Here is a 14027-nt window from a genome sequence, read left to right as displayed (position 1 = left end):
ACGTATCACAGCTGTAAACAACCTACCACTACCAGCATGTAGCTGTAATATTTTCGTGCAGAGCATTGAAATGCCAGATGTACCTAATTCACTGCACACTCAGTGTATGTTTGTATATATATGTGTGTTATTTATTTGTTAATAGCAACTCTGACGTGTCAAGTGTCTAAAGTTTGATTATCTTTTCAGGTGGAGCAGCCATTCATAAGGGAGACGCAGTGCAACTGCAAAGCTGGCTTGTGACAGTGCAATCATCTAATCGGGCTGCCCTACACTCTCGCTCACTTTGCCAAGATGGGCTGCACATCTGTTCCCCTAACTACTAGCAAGACGTCACTGCCTCAAGCCTGGCACGTTCCATCAAGGGCCCTGGGTGTCAGTCCAAGAACGGTGAGCTCTGTGAGTGTTTCAAAGCTAAAACCACCGGTGACCAACGCACCCCCGCCAAAGAGGCAACGCTCGTCTGAAGGGGTGATGTCAAACCTCTACTGTCCTTTGCCACTCCCGCTTCCATCAAATGCCTTTCAGAGAGCCTACACCGAAACCTAAGTCAAATAGGAAGCATAAGTCAGATGTTAAGGCTGCTGGAGAACAGAAAACAGCCTGCTGCTCTTGTCTCTACCGACTTTGGAGACCTTCCAAAGGGATCTGTGCTTACATACCACGCAACACAGTCTTCCAGTGCTGATGATCATCACCTCTTTCCCTTACCATCACAGCCAAGCTCATTTTACACTGTCCTGGATGACACTGAGGCGTGCTACTATGGTGGCCTGGTGGTCACTCAGGCTGTTGCAATACAGCTGGAAATTGAGACAAGGGAACAGAGCCAAAGCAAGACCTGGCATAAAGTCTGAGCCAACTGTCTTACCTCCTCTTCCTTCAAGAGGATTTGTTCAAGGGTGGCAAACTTTAATGTATAAGCTGCCAATTTGAAAAAGAAATCAGTGCAGACTAAGGTGATGAAGAGATGGTTTGGAGCTGGAGCTTGTTGCTGCGGCCGAATACCAAGACCTCACTGGCTATGAGATCTTCGCCTGTTGGTTTGTCATCAACCACCACGCCCCACACCTAGGTGCCTCACCGGACCGAAAAGTGATTGACCCCAGTGCCTCACCAACGCACGGCCTCCTGGAGATCAAGTGCCCCAACAAAGGCAGCGTGAGAGATTGCAAGTACTTGTGTTGCAAGGCTGATGGTAGTCTTAGCCTGAAGACCACACACGAATATTATTATCAAGTGATAGGGCAGATGGGCATCACTGGGTTGAATTGGTGTGACCTTTTTGTGAAGTGTAGTGATGACCATCACTTGGAGTGGACACTTCCAACCAAAGGAGTGGGAGAACATGAAATGTAAATTGGACACATTCTCTTTCTCTCACTTTCTGCCTGCTTTGTGTAACAAAATAATGTAATACGTCACTGATAATCTTTTTATGTTTATAGTTTTATTGTTTTAAAATAGTTTATTCGTAATGTAATTCCTAATGTTCTGACCTGTACTGGTTCCTTTTCCATACTTCTATGTACAAAGTTACTTTTACAAACCTAGACCAGTGTGCCTATCAATGCTTTTGGAATGTTTACTGATGTTCTGGTTCCTTTTCCATGCTTACAGTATACAAGCAGGCCATTTTACTCTATTCTGCCGTACCAACTTCTATGTACAAAGTTACCTTTACAAACCTAGACCTTCCAACCTGTTGTGGTTCCTGTATATTAAGTTATAAAGTTATGAAGGACATCATCCATGTGTAATACAATTGTACTTTATTCTTTAGGTAGACATCCAGTAGCTTATACATACACATAAAAAAAAAAAACTCACAGGTATATAAAAGTAAAGAGCATGTGAAATGATTACAAAGTCTGACGGACTGATCCTGTGATACATTGACCATGATAAGATGCTCTGGTAACAATACAAGTTCACATTGTATAGATTCGTAAAGATGAACAATAATGATGGTTAAGGTTTTGTATTGATTCATAAAGATCAACAATAATTATGGTTAAGGATTTGAATAGATTCATAAAGAAAAATGATGGCTAAGGTTTTGTACAGATTCGTAAAGATGAAGAATAATGATGGTTAAGGATTTGAATAGATTCATAAAGATGAACAATAATAATGGTTAAGGATTTGAGTAGATTCATAAAGAACAATTATGGCTAAGGTTTTGAACAGATTCTTAAAGATGAACAATGATGGTCAAGGATTTGAATAAATTCGTAAAGAAGAACAATAATGATGCCTAAGGTTTTGTACAGATTCGTAAAGAACAATAATCATGGCTAATGTTTTGTACAGATTCGTAAAGATGAACACTTCATTCAAGGTTTGAATACATTTGTGGATATTAAGATTACAGTTGTAGAGATTTACATAACATTGGTAGATATTTACATTACAATTTTAAAAGAGAGGACCTTGGAAATTAGTTAAAAGGGCACAGACGGCCCACAGTTGGTTAACGGAGCCCACCAGTGTCATGGGTAAGACTTTATCAAAATTATGGTACTCTTTAATCCGCCTAATAGCGCGTTCTACATGAATTCGCTGTCTTGCTATCGCTTGAGTCTTTCGAACTTCCTCTGCAGTGAAGTGTCCACTTGGGCCTAAAAAAGGAGGGATTACAAGGGAGACCTGTCTTTCAGAGAGAAGGTCCTTAATGAGAAAGCCTTTATCGGCCATTACCATATCTCCTTCAAGCAAAGAAAGGATACCTGATTTTTTGGTAATTTCTTTGTCAGATATTGAACCTGTATACTGTCACTGACAAAAGTCACTTCACCTGAGGGGGCAATGCCTATTATGCCCTTAAATGTGGTGTTACCTTTGTAGTGTGAGTAAATTGCTGAGTTAAGGACCTTGGAGCTAGGTTTCTGTACATGAATTTCTGTGCAATCCAATATAACTAGTAGCCGGGACCGTGCATTTAAAACAAGCTGGCATAAGTTCATCCACAGTTTTCCTTGAAGGCCACATTTGAAGTGATCCCAACATAAAATACAGAAAGTTGACCCAGGTCACACAGATCCTGCTTACTGCTGACTGTGATATATGGAAACGGGTTGCAAGGTCCTGCTCAGGAAATCCCTGCCTCAACCTACAAAGGAGAAGAAAAAACTGGTCCATAGTGGACAATTTAGAGGCACTAAAGCCTTGACGAATTACCTCCCCACTAGTATGTTTAAGTCGCTGAGCCTGACTCCATCCCACCATATTTTCTGCAGTAGGTTGCAGGGCCATAAACACAGCTTTAAATGTAGCATAATCCGGGAACCTTGTATAAAATGATATCTGTTTATCATCACCTTGAAAATTTGAAACCCCAAACAGTTGTTGTTGAAGCCCATCAGCGATGGTCTTGCGGGCTTCCTCAAGTTGATCTTGATGTGAGGGAGGCAGTGCAGCATATTCGTGGTCTGGGTGCGGAGGGGGCGTCTCTTCACTGGAAGCATAAGAGAAACATTGATGGACACATTAGGTCTTTTAAAAGGATACTAATGCTCAATGCATGTAACCAATTACACATTTTACGTACCTCAACACATTCACACCATGATCCGTGGAAACATTGCTGGATATCATCAGAGAAATACTGTCACTACACAGTTAATAAATGCATTACGAACTAGTAACTTAACTCATCTTAATACTACCTTGCAGTTCTAACAACACTCCTCCTCTCTGGTCTGAAAGAACTCAATGCAAACACAGTTGGCACAGCTCCCTGTTTCAGCTTGGTGATGCCTGTCTTGGTTTTTACAAGGCAGTCTGGGAGGAAATGCTCCGAGCACACTTTTGTGTATGTGTTTATCTGCATCAGCAAATAAAACGTAATCATATAAACATTATTACATGTTTATTTTTATACATTTACATTTCAACAACTGTGCTCTCTGCCTTAATCTATCTACTAAAACGGGCAAGTTCTTGCTAGCCTGGCTAATTGCTAGCGATACGGAGACCGGCTAACAGCACCAGACATATCATAAAACGTACCTTAAAATGACGACCAGGATCTCTTTTGATTTTAATAATCCATTCTCGCCGTAGTCCCAGATCTTTGGGGAAACGGTGAAAAGTTTGTCCTCTGTTAGATTTCTTCCTGTGTGATGAAGTGCATTGGGGAACACACTAGTGAGGAGCCATTGCATCGTTGTGAAAACTCCCGGAAGTGGTAGATGTACCCCTCAGACTCCTACTTCCGTTCGAGGTGAATAAGGCGAATGAAGGAGGGGTACGTTGATTCCGCTCCGATGGGCCCTGCGTTACGGGGGAGCAGCGCCCCCTAGCAGCTGTGACCAGATTTGCAAGAGAACTGGGAACCATGAACCGCCCCCAAGCTGCCCAAGTCCCTGGGGCAACGCTGCTGGAGCCCTACCTGGCCTAGCTCCAGCAAGTTGCATGGCACAACGGCTGAGGCGCAGGGAAGGTGGTTCACCTCGCCCTGGCGTTGGAGGGTACGGCGATACAAGTCCTGTTTGACCTTGTCCAAGTGGAGCAGCGGTTTCAGGCGCTGACCAGAGCAATGGAGTGGCGGTTCGGGCAGCGTACCTTTAGCGACCAGAGCCAGGAGCAGCTAGCTGGTCGCCACTGCCAGGAGGAGGAGAAGAGCCTGGGGGCTTACGCCGCCGAGTCAAACTCTACGCCCAACGCGGGTATCCAGACTTTGCTGGGCTGAGGCAGAACACGGGTCACCTTCCAATCGTCACGCCAACCTAATTGGTATAGACCTATTTTCTATGGTGGGTTTTGCACTTCTGGATCCATGGATTATCGGCTCACCATGACATCTGTCCAGTTCATCGGACTGGTCAATTTTCGGCTTTTAACCACCAGCCCCTATTAAACCCTCACTTGCGGCATCTGTCCCTACGTTGTATTCCCTTTGCCCTTTGTGATGATGTGGCTGTGAAGCTCCAGAAGCTGCTGGAGGCAGACTTAACCGAGCTGGTCAACGCTGCTCCCTGGATCTTGAACCTGGTGGTCACTAAAAAACCAGCGTGTGTGTGTCTACCTCAGGGCTGTTATTAAGTCATTCCAGACAAGTAGCCGCTGCCTACAGTGGAAGAACTGACAATACAGTTTCACATTGCCAACATATTCTCAAGCTTGATCTCCGCCAGGGCTACTTGCCGGTCCCACTGCACCCTGAGAGCTGGAACCGCACTGCTTTTGTCACCTATGCAAGGGTGTTTTACTACACAAAGCCTTTTGGGCTCAGCTTCCAGCTTCAACTGTTTCCAGAAGATTATGGCCACCATCTCGGCAAACATTACCGTGGTGGTGATGTACCTGGATATCATGGTGCACGGCTCAGGCCTGCACTGAAGAAAAATTGAACATGCTCGCCAGTCAAAACCAAACACTGAACTATTTGCTGGGAATGACGGACTGTTACCTTCGCTTCCTTCCACCAGTACTCTGCGACTACAGGCCCGCTGAGCGGGTTGTTGCAGTAGTAACATTCTGGACATGGACTCCCGTCTTTTCAGATGCCATCAAGCAGCTGAAGGCCCATCTCATCTCACCACCCTTGCACTCACAACCTTCTGAGCCCTGTGATCCTCATTTGTGATGCTTCCACCATAGCACGGCTCAACAGGGGTTCTCTTTGGGGCAGCAGGAGGCCCTAGCTTGCCTCTAGGCCTGAGGGCGGTGACGTGTGTATGTATATGGGCGTCTGTTCCCACCATGGAGGGACCATCAGGCTCTCATGAATTTTCTCGCGACATCTGGCACGGGACACATGCCTCTTAGGGTTTAACGTTGGTCTGAGACTCCAGCGATACAACTTCTCCCTGCGGATCACTACGGGTCGAGAGAATAATCTTGGCATTGTTAGGGTGAAAAAGTGATATCAAGACCTGGTTTATTGGCCTTGCATAGAAAGGGGCATCTGGACCCTGTTGAAAGAATGTTCAGCCTGCCTTGTGAGTGGGAAAACCGGTAGTCCTGTGTTGCCGTCGCTGAAGCTGCTGCGATAGGAGCATCTTCTGCTGGGAGCTCCATGATGTCCCACAACATCAACACTTCGTGTTGCGAAAACAATGGGATTTCATTTTATGCGGTTCAGGAATATCTCCGTAAAGACGGATTCATTGCGAAACCGCATCGAGCTGTAGAAACGCTGTGGTACACATTCCAGGCCCATAAGGGGCGCTGCTTCTGCTACGGAACTCCAGAAAAAAGAAGAAGAAGAGGTGAGCATGCGCATAAAGCCTGCTCGCTGTTTAAAAACATGCAGTCCAAGAAGAAGAAGCCCTGTCCAGACGGGCGAAAATGATCTTTTCCCCTCCGTTTTCCATTGCTGCGTTTCAGGAATATCTCCGTTAAGACAGACTCATTGCAAAAACGCATCGAGCTGTAGAACCGCTGTAGTAAATATTCAAGGGGCTGGTTCTCCACAAAAAGAAGTGGAGCGCATCAAGCCTGCACGCATACAGCCTGTGCGCTGTATACAAACACGAGGAGATTCAACCTTTTAAAGCATTGAGAAGCAAAGGGTGATAAGGCACTTTTATAACATCCTAAGGAGCTTCAATTAATAGATTACCATCTGGTTAACAAAGGCTTTGGTTTATTGGGGCACAGCTGCCCTCAAGAACCCGATTTAAGTGTATAAGAACTCCTGACTTTAGCCACTCAGTGGACTTTTCCTTGCGAACCTGAGAGACGCAGGGTGAACTCCAGGGATGGAAATTAACACCCGCCACACGCCATTTGCGGGTGGATTTCTATGGTGGCGGGTGAATTGTGTCCCTTCACCCGCCACTGTGTTGGGTAATACTTTCCAGTCAGGTCCGATCAAATTTGCATCTTTAATACATTCGTCATACGGCCCTGCACAGTTCCACAACCATTACTGTCAACATCTGGCCCCCTTCTTCTTCTACGCCTCTTTTGCTGAACTGCGACTGTCAACATCCGGGATAATATACCGGTAACCATAGAGATAATATGCCGGTATCAACATTCGGTATAGTATGCTAGGCTAATTATTGACATATAAAGCAAAAACTACTAGATAAAGCAATGTTGCGTTTCCTCACCGGAGGAAAGAGAACAGCTGAGGAGAGTGTAGGCCAGGTACAGGTGGCGGATGATTGTACGGCTGTCATCCCCCAAAAGAAGCGTTGTTTTAATGATAGATGGCGAACATCGGACAGTGGGCAACACCGTGACCGGCTGGTGTTTGACGGGACGAGCCAGACAATGTTCTGTGCTCTCTGTGTAAACATGCTTCGGATGGCCACAGGTCCAATAGTTTTGTGAGTGGGACACAAAACCTAAAATTGGAAGCCGTGGAGGACCACGAGTCCTCAAAAAGTCACCTTTAAGTTTTGAAAATTGCCAAGGGAAAATCAGCGCCCGAAACCACGACAGCGATGAGGATGCTCGTTAGCCTCAAAACAGTCCAGCTTGATAGAAGTAAGTTCGAAATGCACACGCAATTGCCAAAAAGGGAAGGCCATTTCAAGACTTCGAATGGCACTGCACGTAAGTTAATTTTTTATTTTCTATTAGGCCTGATGCAATAGTTTGTTGCTGTCGAAAAACTAGCATGTTGGGTAACCTTAGAGCTCTCCTCACTTGTTTGGCAAACAGCTGCTTTCTGTCAGTCTGGTCAAAACAGATGTCAAGTGTGTGTGCTAAGACGTAGGGCTGTCCCGAATACCATTATACAGGCTTCGAATACTTGTTGGATATTCCGAGCGAGTATTCCAATACTCGTTCTAAAACAACATTAATAATTGAACAGTAAAAAATTTGGGGTTCCTTACTTTGCTGTTGTTCCATTCCAAATCAGCTGTCATCTGTGCCATCGTAGCCCTTACAGGACCTTATCAATTCATCCCGTAACGTGCATATAAATCCATACAAAGATCCAATGTTTAGTCGTTTGTGTCCATGTTAAATCCATCATTGACTGGGTATTCCTTTGACAAAAGTCTACACAAGTCTACACAAGTCTGTTTTGTCAAAGGAATGCGCAATAGCAGGGCTGCATAGCGAACGTACACAAACAGATACGCTAACGAGTTCCTATATATATATAGTTGAATGTATTCTGACGTTTTTCAATGTGTCTTGCACTTATTAAGTCATTGTTTCTTGTTCTTGTTTCTTCATGGTCTGTTTTCAAATGTTTAATTTCAAATACATAGGCAGAGTATGAGTCTTCCTATACCGAGAGGATACATCTGTTGCATTATAGGGGCAGATTTCATTATACATCTGGTTGAATTGAAGAAATTAAAAGGCCAGTGCACTGAAAAAACAAATGTTCCTATTGAATTATGATGGTGTAGCCATGCATGTTGTTTTATTGTTAATATGTCAATTTTTTTTTTATTAAAAAATACTTTGAATAGATGAATTATCCCCAAACTTGTCATCGTAACACCTTTGAAATAAACATGACTTAACATGGCAGATACCTGTGTATTGTTTATCATATGCGGTAAGAGTGTAACATTTTCAACTCAGTTCCTTGGTAGCGCCTACTTACAGTAAAAATCACTTCTGATGGAAAAAATGATGTGTATGAAAAACACTTTTCTTATCTAGTGTTACTATTATATTTTTTAAAATGTATGTATATATTAAAAATATATATAGCGTATAAAAAGTGGCTGGTAAAAAAGATGAGTGGCTGGTAGATTTTTAAATCTACCTGCCACAGTGGCTGGTGGGCAAAAAAGTTAATTTTCATATCCGGTGAACTCCCAGCTGAGGCCTCAGATTATTGTATTGTATGCCTGTTTTATTGTTTGTTGATGCATGTTGTGATGTATCTTTGTTCGTACTATTATTGCAAATATATATTACCAACAATTGCATGCAAGTATTGTGTGCTTTTTGCATCTAAATATATCATCTGTCTTCATCTGACGCAATATCTGATAAAGGAATTGCCACGACAATTTGGGGGCTCGTCCGGGATACCTAACCTAAAGATTCTACAAAATATTGCTCCAAGACAGTTCCGAGGCGGCCCCAAGCTCTACCTCGCCTCCAGGTGACTGCAACCAGCTAATGGGGTCAAAAGGGTGCCTGTGGGGAATAGACTAGGGGTTCTTCAGTACGGTATCCAGAGGGAAAAATAATTTGAGCAGGTGAAATCACAATACTTGTTTAAACTACAGAAAATCCGTTAGGGAACGGTATATACATGTTCTGGAAACGTATATCTGAACAATAGGCCGCGTTCAATGAACTCTGTTATAGGAAAGAAGAGAAAGGACAGTTAGAGCCTGTCAAAACGGTAAAGGGAAACCCGTTAAGCGCTGTTGGTGTCATATATTTATACAAATAATAATAACATACATTTATTAATAAATATGTATATATGTGTAGTCGCAAGAGGTTACGGTAATATTAGATAATATTAAAATAATAACTTATAGTGTGTACGGATCTAAAAATGGGAAATAGATCGGGAGAAACATGGTGAAGCGGCTCTGGAGGGTTTAAATTATTGGTGTAAACTGGGATTTCCTGAAATGGGGAGTTTTAGCTTTAAACGATTACAGGAGTTAGAGGGACGGTTGTTGGAGTCAGAAAAGAAAAATAAAAGATAAAAGTTGAATGACGGAGAAAGATAACCCATCTGTATCTAGTTTTGTTCAAATAGATCCGGACCTGGACATTGCTCCACCTCCTCCTGCTTTCAGCCCGACCAGTGGCCCAACCAGTGGCCCAATCCAGTGCAAATATCCCATGTCATGACTCCTCTACATCAGACGATATGAAGTAACAGACCATGGGATGCCCACCTAAAGAGCTACAGGACGGACTGCTGGACGACACAAAGAGACAGTCCAGCAGGACCAACAGCACCAGGGCGGTAGCCTCCTTGGTGCCAGCGTAGCCACAAGGAAGGGGCCTGAACAAAGAGACAAAGGAGGGTCCCAGAGACGGAAGGGACGTGGGGACAGGCACTTCAAAGGACAGCCCGTGATGCAGATGAGAGGCAGAAAGAGAGGCGGAGGCGTGTCCAGGCGGATGGAGAGAAGAGCAGTGTACGGAAAGTATTGCATTAGACAGCATTCACGTATATTACAAGAGACGAGATCTAATGTGTAACTAGGACTGTGTACAGATTGTGTGATAGTTTCTAAGAAGTATATCTGAAAGGTTTAAAAGTTATTAGGAAAAGTGGTTGGAGACAAGTAGAAAAGTTAAAGGTTAAAGATATGTACTAGACAGAATCCAAATGTACGACAGCGGTAGAATTCATTAAGGCACAAAACGTTAAAATTGAACCCTTAAAAGCATAAATATGATGTATGCAACAATGTTTTTCAGAGTTAAAGGGTTTTTGGTGCGCTCCCGACATAAGCCATGCTTACAGGCCTGGGCTTACCCCTATTATGCTAAATTGACACATGGGAAAGTCCATTTGTCAAGAGGGGGGATGGGGAGCCCACTACAACAATATTGGGTTTACCAAAGCAAACCAAAGGAAATAATTAATCAGAAAAAATATTGTTCAAGGTGCATAGTGTGGGCAGTGTACCATAGGCTGAATAGAGCAACCAAATGCTACATTCAAGCACCTAAGGATGGACTTTAAAGAATTGTCACCAGCTCTACCGGAGGAGTCCCAAAAGGACCACTTGAACTGACGACAACCACTTTTAAGCCCAAAGATACACTACATAACGCACATAAAGACAGTCAACTAATTAACAAACCCCATGTAGGTCCCTCAGAGGGACAATGGGAAAGAGAAGAAGACTACCGTTTTCATTTTGGGCAATACTGTGTGTTATTAATACTGGGTGGATTGACATTTAATGTTTAGAGTAATAGTAAACATTAGTAAACGTTAGTAAACATTAGTAAATTAGTAAACGTTAAGTGCTTGCCAACTACTCATGTGTTTGTATCACGGAAGCAGCATTAAGGACACAACAAATACGAAAAATATTTGTGTTTAGAAATAGGTAGCATTGTTTCTTTGTTTTAGTTTTTTGATGACTGTTGAATGTATGGTAACAGATGACTTGATTGTGATGTTTATGTGTGGAGACAAACATTTGCAGGACTTGGAGAGGGCGATGCCCCTCTCCAAGTCCTGCTTCGTATTCATGGTAGAGAAGTTTAACTTTAGATGGGTACATAACGGGATGAAATACCTTGGCATTAAACTGTCCCAGGACATAGGGGAAATAGTGACGTCAAACTTTAATCCTTTACTCCAAAAGATCAAAACTAACTTTGAAAAGTGGGAGAAGATCGGACTCACATTATGGGGAAAAGTCAGTAGAATAAAAATGGTGGTTGCCCCGCAGTTCAACTATGTTGCTATGATGCTCCCGAACACAATACCATCTACTATATTTAGGCAACTAGATAAAACACTTTCTATGGGAAGGGAATAAGCCACAAATTAAATTGAGAAAATTATGTGCACATAAAGAAAATGAATGCAGAAAATAACGCAGCCTGGATGGATATTGAAAGGGAGATTCAGCCTGCTCACCTTTCAATCCTATTGAGGTTTTATCACAAAAAAGGTCCAATATCACAAACTCTGTACTTTTACATTCAAAGGATGTTTGGATTAAAGTTCATAAAATGCTTAAAGTTAAACATACTGTACAGAGATATTCATCATTAGGGCATAACTCTGTCCGTATAGGAAAAACATCTGTGTACTGGAGACAGTGGCAGTCTAGAGGTGTATGTAATATTGGCAACTTATTTGAGGACGGGGTGTTGTTATCATATTGTAGCGACCCTGGGACATTTAAATAGTTTGTGTGTTATGTGTTGCATTGTATTTCGTTGTCCGTTATGCCAGTTGTTCTATGTGCATGTATTGCAAAGTTCTTCTTGTCAATCAGTGTGGGGGCGAATCATTAGGTCAGCTGGGGGAGGGCCTTGGAAGAACAGGAGGGTGTGGGCTTGCACGTTGGAGGGGCCGTGTTGGGGGTTGCCCGGGTAACCGGCTTTTGTTTTCTGTGGGATTTTTGCCGTTGATTACGCGTTTCAGTGACCTGATTTTTGTAACATTAAAAGTTCCTTCAAATACTTATGACTGGGGCGAGGTCATTACAATATAATGAACTTTTAGAGCGATTTAATCTGGTGGGAAAGGGTCACTTTTGGAAATATTTGCAGATACAGAGTTGTATTAGTTCTAAGCCATACAGTGTTGCTGATAATAATGTCATGAATTTTATGAAACTACCACTAGAAAAATGTAAAGCCTCTCAATTTTACAAGACTGCTAATGCTTCTTTGTGTAATGATTCTAATATTATGAGATTGATTTGGCAGAGGGACATTGGTGGAGAGATCAAGTGTGACAATTGGGCAAAGATTTTGGCTGATTGTGGTAAATATGTGAGAGAGGTGAAAGCTCACACAATACAAAATATTACATAGACACTATTATACTCTTTCTAAACTCCACAGAATTAAAGTATTGAATGATAACCTATGCTGGAAATGTAAAACTGAATTTGGTGCTTTTCTTCATTGTATCTGGGAGTGTGCTATGGTCAGACCTCTCTGGACTCAGATTGTTTTTATTTTAAGCAATTGGTTTGGTTCAGAAATTCCTTTAAGCCCAGAGCTCTGTTTACTGGGGGACGAATCTCAAATACCTAATGTATCGAAGTGTGAGTTGTCTGTAATTATTCTGGGTGTAATAACGGCCTGTCGAGTTATTTTAAGGCACTGGAAGATACCAAAGGCCCCACAAGTTGAAGAATGGGTCAATGCAATGACTGAAACTGTATCTTATGAATGCATGTTGAACAGATAAAGTGACAATTGGGGGGGGGGGGGAAGGGTTTTGGGACCACATAAAAGCGACCCCACCTAATACAGCTATAACTGCGAAGGCAGCTAACTTCACCGGTTCCACGGTAACAAATGTATTTGATTTTTGTCATTGGCCTGTAATTGCTTGTGGGGTCTGATCATGGCACATTCCCGGGGGGGAGAAGAAAGGAAAAGAAACATTGGCCCCTGTTTATTGGTATGGTTTATATTAAATTTTTAGCAAAACATTAACTTATTCTCCTTAACAATTTGTTTGTTTGAATGGTTGACAATACATTTTAATTTCTATACAAGAAAAGTTTTTTTGTCACTAACCTGGAGTTTTGAATGGTTAATGAATTTATTTATTTATTTATTTTTTTCTTGAGGGTTGGAAATTAATTTAGTGTATGCCGCCATGAAATCCATGAAGTTGAAGCTATGAAATTTATGAATTTTATGTTACGTGTTTTTGTATCCTATGACCTAGTAACCATGTAAGTACCGTCTGTGAAAAATTAATAAATATATGAATTATAAAAAATTAATGGGGGGAATCCCAAAGAAATCATCCAGTGACAATGGTTCACATTTTGTGAACCAAGTCATCCAGCAGAATTGACCCAAACAACCATTGTGCGTACCACCCTCGGAGTGGTGGGACAGTAGAGAGGGAGAATGTCCCGTAGAGGTTGTTCTCTACAACAAGCCAATGCAACTGCAGATACAGCTCAAGGAAGGGCAACTCCATAATACATGGATTACTATCGGAGACGTGCCTGGAACTCACCAAGGTTGTTGGAACCATTCCAAGTCCTGTGGATCACAGCAAGGTAGCTAAGAGTGCTACCCGGATTCATGCAAGCCACTGCAAACGGGCACCATCACCAACAACAAAGGTCACTTCCGACCCAACCCCCTTGGCCGTCACCCCAAAACTGAAACCAGGGTGAAGTGCTAGTAACTCACCCTAACACGCACAATCACGTCAGATCCAGGCCCAGAAACTTTCTCTGGCCAGGGGAGAGACGCGGCCAGAATCGAAATCAATCAGCATGGACGCCAGACCCGGACAACGTAGCCCTTTCAAAGGCTTGGATGGGGGATCCGAGGAACTATGAACTAGGAATTTGTGGCCTGGTCATTTTAAGTGCCATTATGTTTATCCCATCATTGTTCCTAAATCGTTTAAACAACCTCCCGTAAAAGCGGAGAAGTGCTGATGGTCAAACATG

The sequence above is a fragment of the Pollachius pollachius genome (assembly GCF_949987615.1).
Source record: "Pollachius pollachius genome assembly, chromosome: 3".
Taxonomy (NCBI): domain Eukaryota; kingdom Metazoa; phylum Chordata; class Actinopteri; order Gadiformes; family Gadidae; genus Pollachius; species Pollachius pollachius.
Note: the sequence above shows the minus strand (reverse complement) of the source record.